The sequence below is a fragment of the Gorilla gorilla genome, chromosome 21 (genome assembly GCF_029281585.2).
Source record: "Gorilla gorilla gorilla isolate KB3781 chromosome 21, NHGRI_mGorGor1-v2.1_pri, whole genome shotgun sequence".
In the NCBI taxonomy this organism is placed as follows: domain Eukaryota; kingdom Metazoa; phylum Chordata; class Mammalia; order Primates; family Hominidae; genus Gorilla; species Gorilla gorilla.
The window spans coordinates 63,395,796-63,415,039 of NC_073245.2; the positions used below are offsets into that span (position 1 = coordinate 63,395,796).

A 19,244-nucleotide genomic window follows, 5' to 3' on the forward strand; every position below is an offset into this window, starting at 1 on the left:
GGATATACGCACAAAGACCCATGTGCCAGGATATGTGTTGGAGGATTTATATTTGGAGAAAATTAAATGTGCAATGAGAGGTGAGTAGTTAAATATATTTTGGTATATCCATAGAATGAAATTCCAGGCAGTCATAAAATGATGCCGGCTTTTATGTGTTGTTATGGAAGGATGTTCCAGATATATAATTGAGTAGAAAATATAGGTTACAAAATAACATGTATAGAATGAGCTCATTTTTGTAAAAAAAAAAAAAAAACCCAAACTGTCTATATCTAGATGTGAAAAATGCATGGAAATATTAACAATAGTTATCTTTGGGTGATAGGGTTATGGATGAATCCTGTGCTTTCTAACATTTTTAAAAGGGAAAGTGATTACTTGAATAACACAAATGGACTGTCTTTAGAGGCGAGGGACCAGGCTAGTAAGGCCTGCAAGAGGGTGGCATGGCAGCTGAAAGGAGGGTGCTGGGGTTACTGTGGGCCTCGGTGTAGCTTCTGCTCAGACAGGAATTGTCTGTGGGGCTCTGGGCAGGTGGTGCTAGCTCTCTGAACCTTGGTGTCCTCATCTGAAGAAGGAGGTCGGATGATACTTACTTCACAGTTGTGTTGTGAGGATTAAGTGGGATAATTTCTGTAAAGTACTTGGCATATGATAAGCACTCAATAAATCTTAATTATATATAAATATTCTATCAATATTGAATGCTAGCATTATCTACCTCTCTAAACACACAAACACACACATTAATCCACATATCTAAAAGAGTGGACTGGTTTTCCTTTCCTTTTTAAAAAAATTTTTAGAAATCGATGTTTATTTTCTGTCAACCTTATTTCCATGTTGTTTAAGAGCCTGTGCAAGAACAGTGTAAGGCCATTCAGCGGTTGGTCCTACCCATTCGGTGGCCTGAGCAGGGGGAGCTGCAGACCAGTCTTCCGTGGCAGGCTGAGCACTCCAGTCTTGGGTAGGGAACTGCTGAATAGGCCCAGAGGGCACCTGCACACTGTCAGACCAGTCTGCAACCTCAGGCCATGTAGCAGTGAACTCAGGAGCTGGAGCAGTGTTCATTCACCCTGAAATTCCTCCTTGGTCAAAGCCTTGTCAGCAGCAGCCTGCTCTTCTTTTTCAATCTCTTCAGGATCGCTGTAGAAGTAGAGAGCAGGCATGACCTCCCACCAGTGTTTGCGGGCAATTGTGCCGCTGCATGGGCAGAATTTCCCGGGCCAGCATCCACTAAGTCCACTGAGTGAGCTTCTTGTTGCATGGGATGGCAATGTCCACATGGTGCAGAGGAGAATCTGTGTGACACAGAGCGATGGTAGGTAGGTTATAACATAAGATGCCTCTGTGAGAGGCTGGTGGCTGGTCCTGCAATCAGTAACCACAAGAACCCGTGGATTCGGGAATGTTGCCTAGGTCTGGTTAGTGAAGGTTCCAGGAGTGAAGTGGCTAGCAATAGGAGTGGCTCCAGTGGCAGCAGCACACTTCAGCATGGCCCTCTGGCCAGTGCTACTGGAGGATATGACACTGACATCAGCAGGGTTTTCAATGGCAACAATGGCAAGAGCCACCAGCAGAAGCTTCTCCCAGCTCCTCTTTAGATTTATGATGTAGATGCCACCACTTTTCCTCTTACAGATGTGCTGTTCCATTCAGAAGTCAAGGTCGGTGCCACCTAAGTGGGTTCCTGCTGCAAGGAACTTAAGGACATCCTCCTCTTTCATTTGCAGGACATCAAGGGCTGTGGACATTGTGAAAGTTTCCCTTTAAGTTATGATGGGAATCCAGAACCACACTGTATGGACCCCTCTGTGGGTAGCAGGGAAAGCGAGTAGACTTGTTTTCTAAAACTCCCAAGGATGGACTCCTTGGGACAGCATCACAGCATCACAGGGGACCAATGTCCACTCCAAATTAAGAAAAATCTTCTAGCTTTCCACAGGTGAAAATGGGAGCCCCGTCCCTGGAAGTATTCCAGTAGCTTGTGCATAAACAGATGGCAGAGGTATGGGAGGTGATATCTGAGAGTCAGATGATTGGGTTGACCTAGCCAGTGACATCCCCTTCAGTCCCCACATTGAAGCCATTGGCAAAGGGGATGAGAAGCTGGCTCAGGGTCAGGCAACCTGGGGCCTCGCAGCAGCTCTGCTGCTTTCCTAGCAGGTGGGATGCTGGGAGACCTCTCTCCTCTCAGTCCCAGTATTCACAGGGCTAAAATAATTTCTGCTGTACAGTTGTAAGAATTGGAAATAATGCAATCTAGCTCCTACTCTATTAGTGTTTTTGTTCTGAAAATAGCAGAGCTAGGACTTGAGCAAATATTCCTCCATTCATTCATCTGTGCCTGCATTCATTCACTAGACAAATATCTATGGAGCAGCGTGCCCAGCTTCTGTAACAGGCAGGGCCCCTGGAAGGCTCCCAAGCCCCACAGACCTGCTGTCGAGGGTCTGCAAAATCCTAATCCCACTGTCAGGCTTTATTGTCGTGTTCTGCACAGGCACCAAAGGGCAGTGCTCAGTGATGATGAAGCTGGGCTCCTTGCCGGAAAGACAGCAGGAAGTTTTGCTGCAACGTGCATGCTTCCTTGAACACAAGGAGGGAAATAAGAAAACCCCCATGGCCAATTTCATGATGGGGGCAGTTATTCCGGCCGTGCTAAGATAATGTGCCGGGATAAAGGGCATCTCAGCTCTCCCTGCCTCTTCCCTCCTCCCCCTCCAATTCCCGAGCTGTGAAGGTGGCAGGAGGAAGAGAGCTTGAAACCACGGGGACCCGGCTTGGGAGGGACTGTTCCTTCTGGACTTTCTGCCTCCCTAAGTCTACTTCTATCTCAGCTCCAGCTCAGCTTCAGGTCTCTGTCACAGATGTCCCCAACCTTGGCCCATTTTCCCCATCCAGCAGACACAGTCACACTTTGACCGGGGGCTTACCCCTGCATTATGACTGTGTGCAGGTGTCAGCTTGGCCTCCGCCACACCCAGGGTCCTGTTCAAATTGGAGTGTGTGGAAAGACAGTAGCAGTGCTGGGCACCTTAGAACTTTGGTTTCAGTCTTTTGCCTGTTTTATAATGTGCGGGATAGACTGGAAAAGTGGTATCCACAGCCGGGCGCAGTGGCTCTCGCCTGTAATTCTAGCACTTTGGGAGGCTGAGGCAAGTGGAGCACTTGAGGTCAAGAGTTCAAGACCAGCTGGCCAACATGGTGAAACCCCATCTCTACTAAAAATACAAAAATTAGCTAGGCGTGGTGGCAGACACCTGTAATCCTAGCTAGCTACTTGGGAGGCTGAGGCAGGAGAATCGCTTGAACCCAAGAGGCGGAAGTTGCAGTGAGCTGAGATCGTGCCATTGCACTCCAGCCTGGGCTTCAGAGAGAGGCTCTGTGTCAAGAAAAAAAAGGTGGTATTCACATGCAATTTATAAATAAATACATATATAATTAATAATTCAATTATTAATTAGGAATAAAAAGGAATGATCATTGCTTCTGAGCTGCTCCTGGTTCATCACACCAGGGGCAGCTCAGGAGCTATGGTCATTTCTTCCTTTTTATTCCTAATTAATAAATAGTATGTTGTTAATTGTAATAACAGATGTTATATTTTATAATTATTATTATATTTTATATCTTGTAATAAAATATATTATTATGTGTAATTATGACTATGTGGCTGGGTGCAGTGGCTCACACCTGTAATCCCAGCATTTTGGGAGTCTGAGGTGGGGTCACTTTGAAGTCAGGAATTCAAGACCAGCTTGGCCAAGATAGTGAAACCCCATCTCTACTAAAAATACAAAAATTAGCTGGGTGTGGTGGTAGATCCCTGTAATTCCAGCTACTCAGGAGACTGAGGCAGGAGAATTGCTTGAACCCAGGAGGCGGAGGTTGCAGTAAGCCAAGATTATGCCACTGCACTCCAGCCTGGGAGACAGACTGAGACTCCATCTCCAAAAAAAAAAAAAAAAGGAAAAAGTTATGACTATATAATAACATAATTATTATTATATAATACCATAATAATAAATAATAATGAATACATATTAATAATTGATACATATTAAAGGTGAGTGTTTAGCAGTTTTTAAAGTTAGGAATGCATGATCAAAGAATTCAGAGCCAACCATCAAAGACCAGGAGCAATGGCTATTTATTCCTTATCTCAGGGTTCTCTGAGCAGAGCTTGCTCCTGGTTGGGGTTCTTAAGTGTTTGTGAAATGAATGAATCAAGAAATCGGACTCCTAGTCTTTTGGGAGGCTGGAAGCACCTTGAAGGTTCATATGTGTTGTGTCAACTGAAAAAAAATCACAAATTTATAAATTTAGAAGGGAGACTATTTCTTGTAAAGGATTATAGCCTGGAAGGTGGCCATTCTGCCAGAATGGGAAGCATCGCCTCTGGAGGAGGCCGTTAGCAGGCACTTTGAGGGAGGGAAAGATGAGACAGGAATTCATGAATGGGTTGGCCAAGTAGATATATTCAATGGGTTACAGGAGGAGCTATTAATATTCATGAAAGGGGTTCTGATGTATGCATGAACAAACGTGTATTACGTGTGGCCTGTGTTCTCTTTGGGAAGGAGACCTTGTTTAAATGCATTCTAGTTAGGCTCTATAGGTCAAAAGGTGAAGCAGGGCTGTGAAGGCACTCAGTGTGCAGCCTCTATAAACTGGCCAGAACCTGTTTACGCCTGTCAGTCTCTTATCAGGAGGAAGTTACTGAAATCAGTTTCTGTCCCATTAAAGCTGAAGATGTGGCTTGTGGAACAGGTGGCAGTTAGTCAGCATAAGGCATAAGTTGCAATTGTTTAGTGTTGCTGATCTTGAGGTCAGTGCTTGTTTAGATGCTAGAGAAAAAGAGAAACCTTGTGGTCGTTACCTGACAACAGTAGTTTCTTTAAGGATGGGGATGTGTGACTTAACCCTTGTTTGGCATGGCCTTAGATCCTGTTTAAAATTTGGTATCTTATTGCCACAAAGAGTCCATTCTATCAGTCTTATGATCTCTATGTTCACATTAGTGTTGGTCAGTCATTGTGTCTGAGCCACAAAAGGGAAAGGGTTTATAACAGGGTGAGTCTGACCTCCTGTCCCGTGTTGGCCCAGAACTCAGTTTTTATGGTTTCTCTGAGGTTCTCTTGGCCAAGAGGGGGGTCCATTCAGTTGGTTGGGGGGCTTAGGATTTTATTTTTAGTTCTCAGTTGAGATGGAATAATCCATCTTACCTCAATTCAAAAAACAACGATCAGTGGTCATTGTCTGTGGGCTATGTTCCACATCTGAGGATTAGGGGTTCAGAAGCCATGTGTCCCTTCCTTCTAGGAGCTCATGGTATAGCAGGGACAGGAAGACAATGTACACACATGACTCTAACAGTTAAAAGTCACAGACAAGGGAATGTACTCGAATTCTTTTATTTATTTTTTAAATTTATTTATTTTATTAAAAAAAATTTTTTTTGAGACAGAGTCTCACTCTGTATGTAGCCCAAGCTGGAGTGCAGTGGTGCCATCTCGGCTCACTGTAACCTCTGCCTCCAGGGCTCAAGCAATTCTCCTGCCTCAGCCTCTCGAGTAACTGGGATTACAGGTGTCCACCATCACGCCTGGCTAATTGTTTGTATTTTAGTAGAGACAGGGTTTCACCATGTTGCCCAGGGTGGTCTCGAACTCCTGAGCTCAGGCGATCCGCCTGCCTTAGCCTCTCAAAGGGCTGAGATGACAGGTGTGAACCACCGCACCTGGGCTAATTCTCTTTTTATATGAAGACTCTGTCTGATCATTAATATTTATTTCTCAACCTTGTATAGTGAAGGTAAGGAACTGGCAAAGTATTTCTGAACCTTTGGTCATTTGAGTGTTCCATTTATAATTTCTGCCCTATTTGCATAAGACTATATGCATTCAAATGATATTTCCCTTTAAATTGACTTTTTACCTAAATAAGTTTAGGTAAAAAGGAAATTATATTATCACCATGGTTGAAAAATCAGTATTGCTTGCTCTAAAGAGAAAGTAAAAGTAAAAATAAACAATAACAAGAGCTAATATCAATTTAACACTGCATCCATGTAATGTTCTAAGCACTCCATGCTCATAACAACCTGCTGAGGCAGGTGCTGTTATTATTCCCACTTTACAGAGGGGAAGGCTGAAGCTCAAAGAAGCAAAGCAACTCTCTGGAGTCACAGAAGTGATAAACTGAGGAGCTGGAATTCCAGAGTCCAAGCTGGTGACGAGCACCGTGAACTCCTCTTCTCTGGCCACCACCCTACTCTACAACAAAGTCTACAAATTATGGCCACGGCCAGATCCAGCTGGCCACCTGTTTCTGTGCTGTTCCCAAGGTAAGAAAGATGTTTTCATTTTTAAATGGTTGGGAAAAAAATCAAAGGAAGAATAACATTTCATGATATGTGAAGAATACTTCAAATTTCAGTACCCATAAATAAAGGTGTATTGCAATACAACCACACTCATACTTTATGACATTTTCCCTATAAACTTTATGACTTTTTGTCTATAAACTTTATGACTTTTATCTATGGCTGCCTTTGCCTTTAATTGTGACAGAGACCACGTGGCATACAGAGTCTGAAATAGTCTCTCTCTGGCCCTTTGCAGGAAGTATTTGCTGACTCCTGATCTATAAGGAAAATTCTAGCCGGGCAGTGTGGCCACTGACCTAAGGCCTATTGTTTCAAAAGGAAGTGTTAAAGAACTAGTAACACCAAACAGAGACTCCTTCATTGATGTAATGGGAAAGATGAATTGAAAAGGGAATATCTTTCTCGATAGGTGGATTTAAAGATTTTGTTACTAATTGCTGGGCTCTTGTACTCTTAGAAACATCTCATGGTGGGCTGGGCGTGGTGGCTCGTGCCTATAATCCCAGCACTTTAGGAGGCTGAGGCTGGAGGATCACTTGAGCCCAGGAGCTCGAGACCAGCCTGGGCGATACAGCGAGAACTTGTCTCTACTAAAAACTGAAAAGTTAGCTGAGCATGGTGGTGTGTGCCTATAATTTCGGCTACTCGGGAGGCTGAGGCAAGATGATCACTTGAGGACAGGAGGTCAAGGCTGCAGTAAGTTATGATTGCACCACCACCACTGCACTCCAGCCTCGGCAACAGAGCAAAATATTGTTTCTTTGGGGTTGTTTTTTTTTTTTTTGAGACAGAGTCTCACTCTGTTGCCAGGCTGGAGTGCAGTGGCGCCATCTCGGCTCACTGCAACCTCCGACTCCCTGGTTCTAGCAATTCTCATGCCTCAGCCTCCTGAGTAGCTGGGATTACAGGCACGTGCCACTACGCCCAGCTAATTTTTGTATTTTTAGTAGAGACGGGGTTTCACCATGTTGGCCAGGTTGGTCTCGATCTCCTGATCTTGTGATCCGCCCACCTCGGCCTCCCAAAGTGCTGGGATTACAGGCGTGAGCCACTGTACCTGGCCGTGTTTTATTAAAAAAAAAAAAAAAAAATCTTATGGTTCTTGTTTTATGGAACCTTAGTTGCTCTAGGTAACCTCTAAAAACTGTTCCAGCTCAAACTGTCTATATTCCTGAGAGCTGGGTCATTATTTCTTCCAGCACAGTAAGATACTGTGAATGAAGTAGTTCAAGGGCCTGGCTAAAACCTTCTCCATCCTGCCTAGTGCTAAAGGGTCTATTTTCTTTCCTGGCTTCATTTAAACTGTGAGTTTCAGATTTTACTCTTCAATGTGGCCAGGAAATAGTGCCTTTGGTGCAACAAGTTGAATCTGCCCAGCTGTGGCATGTATTGAAATGCATCTTCATTACTGAAAATCTAATTTTGTTTCTCAAAATCTTCACTGGAAATATTGAACTGGAGCAGAGAATTAAATTAGCTCAAATTCAAATGTGGTTTGCTGTCATTCGAGCAAAATGGGTCTCTCTCCTGAATTTCTACAACTTCCTGTCCATTATTTTGGTGGACTTTCCTGAGGAAAGTGGTAATTTGCTGAAATCAAAACATAATAAAAATGGCCCCCATTTTCTAGGATCTTAAGCAGGTGGAGCTGACTTTATTCAAATCCCAGAGGAAAGATAAGACACAGACTTCCGTTCTCTGAGCTGGCCACTGTGTTGGACAGGGGACACTAAGAAACAGTTATCCTGTTTTCTTGCAACAGTTTTTTTTTCCTTTATTGTTTTCTTTCCTCTTCCTCCTTTGTTTTTCTTCTTTCTTCTGCTTCTTCTTCAAGAAAGTGTCTGGCCGGGCGCAGTGGCTCACGCCTGCAATCCTAGCACTTTGGGAGACTGAGGCAGGTGGATCATGAGGTCAGGAGATTGAGACCATCCGGCTAACATGGTGAAACCCCATCTCTACTAAAAATACAAAAAATTAGCCGGGTGTGGTGGTGGGTGCCTGTAGTCCCAGCTACTTGGGAGGCTGAGGCAGAAGAATGACGTGAACCTGGGAGGTGGAGCTTGCAGTGAGCCGAGATTATGCCACTGCACTCCAGCCTGGGCAACAGAGCCAGACTCTGTCTCAAAAAAAAAAAAAAAAAAAAAAGCATCTGGCTCTGTCACCCAGGCTAGCTGGAGTGCAGTGGCATGACCACAGCTCACTGCAGCTGTGATCCTCCTGCTTCAGCCTCCCAAGTAGCTGGGACCACAGGCACACATCGCCATGCCCAGCTAATTGTTAATTTTTTGTAGAGACAGGATCTCACTACATTGCCCAGGTTTGTCCTGAACTCCTGGGCTCAAGCAATCCTCCTGCCTTGGCCTCCCGAAGTTCTGGGATTTTGAATCTGAGCCACTGTACCTGTCCTCCTCCTTGTCTTTTAAACAAGCACAAATCGAACTTAACATCTGTGCTGCCTGTTTCTCCTCACATGTCCCCCAAGGCCCTGAAAAGTTGGCCTGCCCATCTCTCTAGCCACAGAAAAGTTTAGCAACTTGCTTAAGGTCACTCAGTAGGACATGTGAGAAGCTGGAATTTGAATACAGGTCTAGCTGACTCCTGAGCCTGGGCTCTGGGGACGTTAGAGCCCCTGGATCACTAATGTGAGCATGGACAGGGCAGGGCATGCATGCCCACAGGCGTTTGCAGTAAGTGACCTTATCCTCGCAGAGGAGATGACCAGGGGACAGGATGAGGCACTGATGGCATCTGCTGCAGGGGCTGTGTTTCCCCTCCTTCTAACCTTCCAGGGGCTCCCTATCACCTTCTGGGCAAAGTCTGAACTTCTGAGCGTGGACTTTCCTTCAGAAAGTCTTCCTCTCTACTGTCTCTGCAGGGGTTTGTACTTTTTTTTTTTTTTTTTTTTTTTGAGATGGGGTCTCACTCTGTTACCCAGGCTGGAGTGCAGTGGCACGATCTCAGCTCACTGCAATCTCTGCCTCCCTGGTTCAAGCAATTCTCCTGCCTCAGCCTCCTGAGCAGCTGGGATTACAGGCCCATGCCACCACGCCCGGCTAATTTTTGTATTGTTAGTGGAGACGGGGTTTCACCATGTTGGCCAGGCTGGTCTCAAATTCCTGACCTCTGATGATCTGCCTGCCTCGGCCTCCCAAAGTGCTGGGATTACAGGCATGAGCCATGTTTTCTTAAAGGGCCTGAAAGAAATTTTCACCTTAGCTGGCCACCTACAGTTTCTGTTGCAACTTACCTAACGATTCAGCTCTACCCTTGCAGCAGGAAAGCAGCCTGAGGCAATATGTTAATGGAATGAATATGGCAGTGCTCTAAAAAATGTATTTACAAAAAAACGAGCATTGGCCGGATTTGGCTCAGAGCCTAGAGTTTGCTGATTCTTTTATGGTAGATGGGAATTGGACAGGTAAGTAGGAATGGGAGTATTATGAGGATGTTGCTAATAATAATTATAAATAATTATCATCAAACAAAATAACTTAAACATGCCCTGGGGAATAGGGAGAGCCCACCTGATCTCTAATTACACAACACACGCAGACGGGATCCAAATTCATTTCCTGAGTATTGTGTTTTCTCTCCAAAAATCTCAAAGCAGCATTTGTACTAGACGAAATTTAATTTGAACCACAAAGAGATCTATGCTTATACAACTAACTGCCTGGTTTAGCCCACGGTTAATTGAAATCATTGGAGAATTGTTTGAAAGTGGATTGTGTTCTCCTCCAATCTGGGGCCCAGACCCTATTCTTGTTATTGTAATCAAGTCCTATGGTTCTATTGCTTCGGAGAGCATCTGTCAGTAACTGAGTGGATATTTAATTCCATTTGCCATTTGGGGTAATTTTCCTGAGAGCTGAGATCAGCCATTCTATCACCAAGGGTAATTGTCTTTAATTAAAGGTCTCAGTAAAAATAGGTTAGCCTGCCATCCAGAAAACCTCTTTGCTTTTCTTTATTGAAAGTATCCCAAATGTGAATAGAAATTTTTGGTTTTTTCCTTGCCTTTAGTACCTGCTTCAAAATAATACTCTCCTTTCTAGAACAGATTTTGGAATGGGATAGATCCAGGTTTAAATTCAAATTTAGTTATTTACCTATTATTTGGGTGACTTGAGGACAATCCGTTTTAACCTCTCAAAGTTTTAGGTTCCTTACCCACAAAATGGGAATGCTGGTGCCCAACTCCTTCTCACTTACTCCATCTCCCCACCTCCATAATAAAGATAATCACAAACATTTACAGAATGCGCCTATGTGGCAGGTGCCTTGGAGAAAATGTTACAGTTATCATTTTGTTCAATTACCACACAACACTACAAGGATGAGATTATTATTATCTCCATTTTAAAGATGGGAAAACTGAGACACAGAAAGGCAAAGGACCCCATTAAAGTCACACGGCGAGTGAATGTCAAAGCCAGGACCTGCAGAGGCTATGATGGGGGAGAGCACTTGGAGGAGATGGGAAGGAATCGTTGCAGGGACAGGTCTCACCCTCACTAGTGCTCACTCCATTACTTGCCGAATACATTGGGAGAAACACGCCCCTTCTCTTGACCCGGCTCTTTTCCACAAGGCCAGCTTCTGGCTCCTCAGCCAATTGATATTTCTCTGTTTTGTTCACTTCCATGTGGCCGACATGGTGAGACTGAGCCTGTGTGTGCCTCATGCTTGGGAGGTGCCTCCTAAACCTTGGAAGTCCCTACAGGATCAGGGGAGGGCTCAGACAGAAGGAAAATAGGGCATGGGCTGCTCTAGACTTTATGGGAAAAGCAAAGGTGCTCTCAAGGGTCCCATGGCATATCAGTTAGGATATGTTTAGCTGCAAGTTACAATGTAATGAACTAACGGTGACCTAAGCAATCAGTAAAGGAGTTTGGAGGTGGGTTACTCCAGGGTTGGCTTGGTGGCTTCACTGTGTCACCAAGGACCAAGGCTCTTTCTGTCCCTCGGGCCCACCCTGCTGAATCTGTTGACTTTTCATCCTTAGGTTTGTGCCTTGGTCACAGAATGGCTGCCACAGCTCCGAGCATCCCATCCTTAAACAACCTCATTCAAGGCAGAATATAGGAGAAGGTCTCCTCCCTATTGCTACTTTTATCAGGGAGTGAAAACCTTCCAAGGAACAAAAACCTCACCACATCTCCTCTTAATGTCTCCTTGCTCAGAACAGGGCCATAAATCTTAAACCTATCAAACCAAGCTAAGGGGAGTAAAATGACTATGCTGGGGACCATCTAGTGTCATTCTTTTGGGTTGGGTTGGGGAGGGGCTCACCTTCCCTGTACATGATGGGCCCAGGACAAAATCGAGGCCCTGTAATCTTAAGCAAGAAGAGGAGGGACCACATGTTGGGTGGGTAGGAACCACCTCTGCCACCAAGAGGTCCATGGTGATAAGCGGATTAGAAGCAGATCAGTCAATTTCCTCCTCTTGCATGGACCTAAAATAAGATGCCCTGACTCCCTGGATTAGACCCCACCCAGGGAAAGAGACTGAAGTCCCAACTTATAGCTGAGTCCTCTAGGCTGCATATACTTCAGCTGACTGTACCTCAGTTTCTCACCTGTAAAACTGGGATGATATAGTACCTGCCTCATAGAGTTGCTGCAAGGATTAAATAAGTTAATCCACTTACAATGCTTAGAGCTGTGCTTAGCAGGAGATGCATACAGTATGAATATTGTCCACTATGTTTATCGGGGCCAGGTTGGTACCCAAGATAACTGACCGTCTCAGTTCATCTGGGACTGAGAGGGCTCCCAGGACATGAGACTTTCAGTGTTAAGGCCAGAATCACCTGGGGCCAACCCAAGATGAGTTGGTTACTCCATGGGAAACACACATGAGCAAAGCAGGGGTAGGGATTGAGGCAAACTGGGGAGCCTGTGCCCCGGTCATTTGGTTCCATCTGGTTGTTGCCATATTGTCGGCCCAGTGTGTTCAGATCTGATTTTTCCAGGAGAAGCCTGACAGCTGGATTTTTATGTTAAATCTCTGAATTTTTACATATTTTTAACATTAAAAAACAAAACAACAAAACACTGCGTGATCCAAACAAAACACTTTTGCCGACCAGTGTGGGCCCTCGGGCTGCCATTTTACAACTTTTTCCTCACTCTTCTCAGCCCCTCTCACTTACATAATGGATGGGATGTTTCTTGGTTTGGATACATACATTATTTCCTGCCTTCCCAGAGTGGCTCCCTAACTCAATCTTATTTGTTTCTGCAGGAAGTATGGGACGGAAATTAAAGGAGAAAATAGTTCCACAGGTTTGGTGGCTACAAAAAGATTTCCTCGATAAACACTGCCCACAGTCACTCATTTGTGAAAGCTGCATGATGTGAAATTAAACTCGGGCAGAGGTGCTGTGGGTGATGATGTCTTGGTGGCTTGGGGAAATGAAAGCCATTCATCTCAGGCAAATGTGACAGGCAGGACCATTGGCTTTCCGTCACCTATGGGCTGCCTTCTCATGGCAGTGGCCTATGCAGGCCTTACGTTTTTGCAGCAAATTTGTAATGAACCAATCAGTGGCCTTCATGTCAGGCAACCTAGGAAGGTTTTGGAAGTGGGACTATTTGCCCCACTGTTGGTGAGTATTAGATATCCCTTTAGGAAGGTTCAAGAGCCCATGCTGGCCAGGCGTGGTGGCTTATGCCTGTAATCCCAGCACTTTGGGAGGCCGAGGTGGGCAGATCACTTGAGGTTAGGAATTCAAGACCAGCCTGGACAACATAGCAAGACCCCATCTCTACTAAAAATATAAAAATTAGCTGGATATGGTGGTGGGCGTCTGTAGTCCCAGCTACATGGGAGGTTGAGGCAGGAGAATCTCTTGAACCGGGGAGGTGGAGGTTGCAGTAGAGCCAAGATTGCACCACTGCATGCCAGCCTGGCAGCAGAGTGAGACTGTGTCTCACAACACACACACAAACACACACACACACACACACACACAGAGAGAGAGAGAGAGAGAGAGAGAGAGAGAGAGAGAGAAACAGAGCCCACAGAAAACGTCTTGTGAATGCTTAAACACACCTGGCTCCTTTTACAAACTTCTTTCGACTTCTCTTGAGTCCCATGTGAAAGCTCTCACTGCCCCCACCTGCTTCTCACCTTCTCCTTCAGACTCTCACATGTGTCTCTTTCAGTCTCAAGAGGTGTTAGAACAAATGCTGGATTCCTTAAAGGAGTGTTTATGTTGGAAACGAACATCACTAGGAAATGGCTGGTCTTGATCCCAAGGAACTTATCTCTGGCGGAGGTCGGGCAGGCTGGTACCCGTCTGCTCCCGACTGACCCTCATTCCTTCCTGGTTGGGTGGTAGGAACTAATAGGCCAGGCCCCTTGGTGTGGGTTTCTGGCTTCCTAGTTTCCCTGAAGTCACATCTTTTGTTCTCATCATCATCTGCCTGTTCCCAGTGAAGGAGAACTGCTTCAGGGCACTGTTTCTCAAATTTCACTTCTTTGCACACAACCTTCATGGTTTTTGCTCCAGCTATGTACAATTAAAGCTACTATTAACTTAATATTTTTGTTGACATAAAAGTTTACTTAAACTAATGTCACTAAGGTAAATGGAAAGCCAATATAATGTTCTATAAATAGACTTTACAAGTAAACAGAAATACAGTGAAAATCATGTTATTGTCTGCTAGCTGATACTTGTGCCTAAGAAGGCTCTTAACCCGAGAACTGCCCGTCTTTTGTTAAAAAGGAAGATGGAAATGTGTTGGAGAAGGGTTAAGGACCTCCTAGCACCATCCTGAGCCTTTCTCCTTGATTTAATTGAATGGACTGAATGAGGATAGAAAAAGAGTTACTTACTCTGGGATTCAATGCTGTTTCAAGCGTTGGCCCCTCTACCATCCAAAGTCACTTGGGGTCACACGCTTTGGGAAACACCATTCCAGTAGATATTGTATCTTCAGGCCCAGTTTGTTCTGGCCTGGAGATCCTCTATAAGGGGTCCCCAAATTGGGCCACCCTTGAACTAGGAATTCCAGGTCTTGGGCAATTATTAGTGCTGGAGCCATTGTTGCTTAGTGCGTATTTTCCCAGTAGACATTGGCCTTAGAGTTAATTAAAACTCCAGGATGGGATCTAGAAATGAGCTCATATCAGTCTTCTCCCAGGGGGTCTTATGAGTGTTAAAGTCTGTGGGACCTTTCATCCCCACCTTAGCTTCTTGTCAGCCCCATGCGGACTTTGAAGGAAGAGGATGGTCTTCCCAACCCCCACAGCATCCTCCATGGACACAGCAAGCAACTCTGCAGGGTGTGCATTCACTTAACACATATTAAGTGTGTGCCAAGTGCCAGACATTGTGACAGCTATGGCAGGGCCGGGGAAGGGGTCCTAGAAAGAGGAGGAGAGCATGGATGCAAAGCCCAACCCAGACTTTGAGGCAATTGTTTTTTAAGGCTGTTTTTAACACTTGAAGGTACATGTCTACCTCTAAAAACTTTTCATAAACAAATGGGAAGGTTTTGCTTTCAGCAATGGCAGCTAACTTGTTTTGGACAAATCTTCCTGCTGAGAACGACTAGAAAACCTGGGCATAAAAAACAAAATCTGATCAAAGGCTTTAGAAAGCTACCAAAGGCAACCAGGATTCAAGGGGCGAAGATCCCAGAAAGAAAAGAAACCGTTAACACTGAGTCTGATATTTCAAACCACTTTTCCCCCTAAGGCATTCATTGATTTGAAGGCAGATTTATGGAGCTAGGGCAAAAAATATGGGCATTCAGAGACAGCCACAGAAGGAGGGCCCTGGTAAACACCCTAGGATTGATTTAGGACCCCGGAGAGCTGCTCCTTAGCAGTAAGGGAGAGCTAGAAACAGACCATCCTTCAGAAGGACTGAAGCTCAGCTCTGAGCCATTAAAATCCATGATTGAATCAGGTTCATCTTTTCCTAACCTAACTGTCTGTTAGAAGCAAAATACATCCTGTTTGGAAAGAGACTGGAAGTTTTTTCCATCCCTCCTCATATTTTACTGCTCTGTATTTTATTCCAGCCACTGTTGCCGCAACTAACTTTGTGCAGGTGTAACTCAACATCACCTGCCTCAGCCTTTGCTATCTCTAACTTCCCATGTCAGGGCTACTCTGACGCCTCTGTCCATGGGAATCTACCTTTCCATCACGCACATGCATCCTGGAAGTGAAATGGAATTAACCACCCATAAGCAACCCTTGACCAATGGGGAATGTGAGCTGGGGAATAAATGCTTCTTTCTTCCATTCTTTAGGCAGGACATTTTGAGATGCAATTAGATTTTTGTTGTTGTTGTTTACGAGGTCTTAGCTTGGATCAACCCCCAGTTACCCCCAGTAATGACTGATTCAAGAGTGTACTCATGAATTGGCTTTCTCTCTTTCCCTGTCACATTCTTCTCAGAATCCCACTCCTGTGTGCTTGGATTACTAACAAAATTAACCTGCACACAAATCAAGGTCTCAGGTTCTCCTTTCTGGAGGAATCCAGGCTAAGACTAATACAATATAGGGGGTTAAAATATTCTACACTTTTAATCTACAAGGTCTAGCACACAATTACAAAAATGCTGGGAAGACAAAAAGGCAAGATTAGAACAAAAACCAAGAAAAAATACAGTCAACAGAAATAGAACTACAGGGAATTCAGATATTGGCATTATTTGACAGAGACTTTAAAATAATAATTATTAAAACATTCAAAGCACTAGGTGACAGGATGAGGAATTTTGGCAGAGAATAACAAACTGTAGGAGAGAATCAAATTTCTACTGAGAAACGCTTGAAAATGAGAGCTCAGTGGATGTGTTTTTGATAGTAGATTAGATGCAGCTGAAAAGAAAATTAGTAATCTGAAAAATAAATCAGAAGAACATATGTAAATGAAGCAAAGAAAGATAAAAGGTGGAAAATGAAAGAACATGAGACACATAATAAGATGCAACAGTCTAAAACATGGAATTGGAATCACAGAGGAGAGAGAGAATATGGAAGAAATACGATTAAAGATATTTGATGAGAATTATTCAAAAATGGTAAAAGACATTCATCCATATATTAAAGAAGCTATAAGAACCTTATGCAGTAAATACAAAGAAAATCATCCCTAGTCATATCATAGTCAAACTGCTTAAAGCTAAAGACAAAGAGAAAACCTTATAAAGCATCCAGAAAGAAGATACGTTACTTTCAAAGAAACAAAGATAACAGCTAAAAATAATGGAAGCCAAAAGGCAATAAAATGATAGCTTCAAAGTGCAGGAAAAAAAAACTATCAACCTAGATTCTCTATCCAGAATACTACTTTTAAAAATTAAGGAAAAATGGAGACATTCTTTGACAAAAGCCAAGAGAATTTCTCACCAGAAGATTAATGCTAAAGAAAATAATAAGTAGTATTCTCCAGGTAGAAGAAAAGTGATCCTTCATGGCAATTTAGGAATTCAGGATGAAATAAAGAACAATGTAGAGGATAAATAATAAATGGATAGATCTAAATGAACACTGATTGCATAAATTAATATGTTTATCTTTTTATATGATAGGGTTTGTAATGATAATAGGTTTATTACTGTGGTAACATGTTTATAATTATTACATTAAGATAATATACAGTTGACTCTTAAACAACACGGGGGTTAGTGGTGGTGACCTGCTGCACAGTTAAAAATCCATGTATAACTTTTTATTGATTTATTTTTAATTAAAATTTTTTAAATTTAAGAGGTTTTGCCATGTTGCCCAGGCTGGTCTCAAGCTCATGGGCTCAAGCGATCAACCCACCGCAGCCTCCAAAACTGCTGGGATTACAGGTATGAGCTACTGCACCTGGCCAAAAATCCATGTATAACTTTTGACTCCTCAAAAACGTAACTACTAATAGCCTATTGCTGATCAGAAGCCTTACTGAAAACACAAATAGTTAACACATATTTTATAAGTTACATGGATTGTATGCCATATTCTTATAATAAAGCTAGGGAACCTGCACATTGTGCACATGTACCCTAAAACTTAAAGTATAATAATAATAAAATTTAAAAAACCATAAGGAAGAGGAAATATATTTACTATTTGTTAAGTGGTGTGTGGATCATCATAAAGGTCTTCATCCTTGCCGTCTTCATACTGAGTAGGCTGAGGAGCAAGAGGAAGAGGAGGGGTTGGTCTTGGCTGTCTCAATGGTGGCAGAAGTGAAAGGAAATCTGTGTAAGTAGACCTATGCAGTTCAAACCCATGTTGTTCAAGGGTCAACTATACATAGAATTGAAACACACGACAATAAAAACATTTAAATTAGGAGGTAGTAAGTGGAGTTAAAGTGTTCCAAGGACCTTTTGTTTTCTGACAAATGGTAAAAGCACACACACACACGCACATATATATGCATATGTGCGTGTGTGTGTGTGTGTAGATGGAAACTTAGGGATTCAGAATGAAATAAATGTGTGTAGGGGTGTGTGTGTATATATGTGTGTGTGTGTGTGTGTCTACTATTTTTTGAGATAGCATCTTGCTCTGTTGCCCAGGCTGGAGTGCAGTGGCACAAACATGGCTCGCTGCAGCCTCGGCCTCTTGGGCTCAAGCAGTGCTTCTTCCAACTCAGCCTCCTAAGTAGCTGGGACCACAGATGCATGCCACCACATCCAGCAAATTTTAAAATTTTTTTGTAGAGACAGGATCTCACATGTTGCCCAGGCTAGATTTATTTTTTCTGGTACATCAGGGATGTATGTTGCAATCTCTAGGTAAATCCATAAGACAGTAAAAGAATGTATAAATAATAAGATAATTGAGAGTGTTATGTAATGATACATATTGAATATTTTCAAAAAGAAAATAATGAAGATGGGAAAAAGGGAGCCTATACTAGATGATGCAAAAGAAAGGTAATAAGATGATAATATATTTAAAATCAAATGAATTACATATTTTAATTAAGAGTTGAAGATTATTAGACTGTTTAGAAAAAGTCAACAATATGCTGCTTACAAGGGACTATCATAAACAGGAGGATAGATTGAAAATAAATGGATAGAAAAAGATAGATGAAAAGAAAGCTGAAATAGCTTTGCTAATATCAGACAAAGTATAATTTCAGGCAAAAATATTACTAGAGGTAAAGAGGGATATTTCTTTTTTAATTTTTTTTTTTGAGATGGAGTTTTGTTCTTGTTGCCCAGCCTAGAGTGCAATGGCGTGATCTCAGCTCACCGCAACCTCTGCCTCCCAGGTTCAAGGGATTCTCCTGCCTCAGCCTCCTGAGTAGCTGGATTACAGGTATGTGCCACCACACCCAGCTAATTTTTTGTATTTTTAGTAGAGACGGGGTTTCTCCATGTTGGCCAGGCTGGTCTCGAACTCCCAACCTCAGGTGATCTGCCCACCTCGGCCTCCCAAAGGCCTGGGATTACAGGCATGAGCCACAGTGCCTGGTAAAAGAGATATTTCATAATGATAAAAAGTGTAATTCATAAGGAAGATTTGGAAATTTAAAATTCATTTATATCAAATAATGTAATCTCAAAGTCAACAAAACTAAAAAGAAAATAGATAAGCCCACAATCACATTAAGGGATTTTAATATGATCCGATGAAATAAAAAGGTAAAGATTTACAATATTTGATCAACATGATTAATAAGTTGGCCTAATTGACATACCTACAACATTGCACCCAACAACTACAGAATACACATTATTTTCAAGAGCTTATGGAACATTTAACAAAGCAGACCATATGTTAGGCCATAAGGCAAGTCTCAACAAATTTCAAAGAACTGAAATCACACAGAATATGTTATCTGGCTATAGTAGATTTAAGCAAGAAA

The 19,244-nt window shown here is 43.1% G+C and overlaps 1 pseudogene; it reads right to left on the reverse strand.

Annotated features, from left to right (window-relative positions):
* Positions 1 to 424: 424 nt before the first annotated feature.
* On the reverse strand, positions 425 to 14,668 carry LOC129529045 (small ribosomal subunit protein uS2-like; annotated as a pseudogene).
* Between the last annotated feature and the right edge of the window lie 4,576 nt (positions 14,669 to 19,244).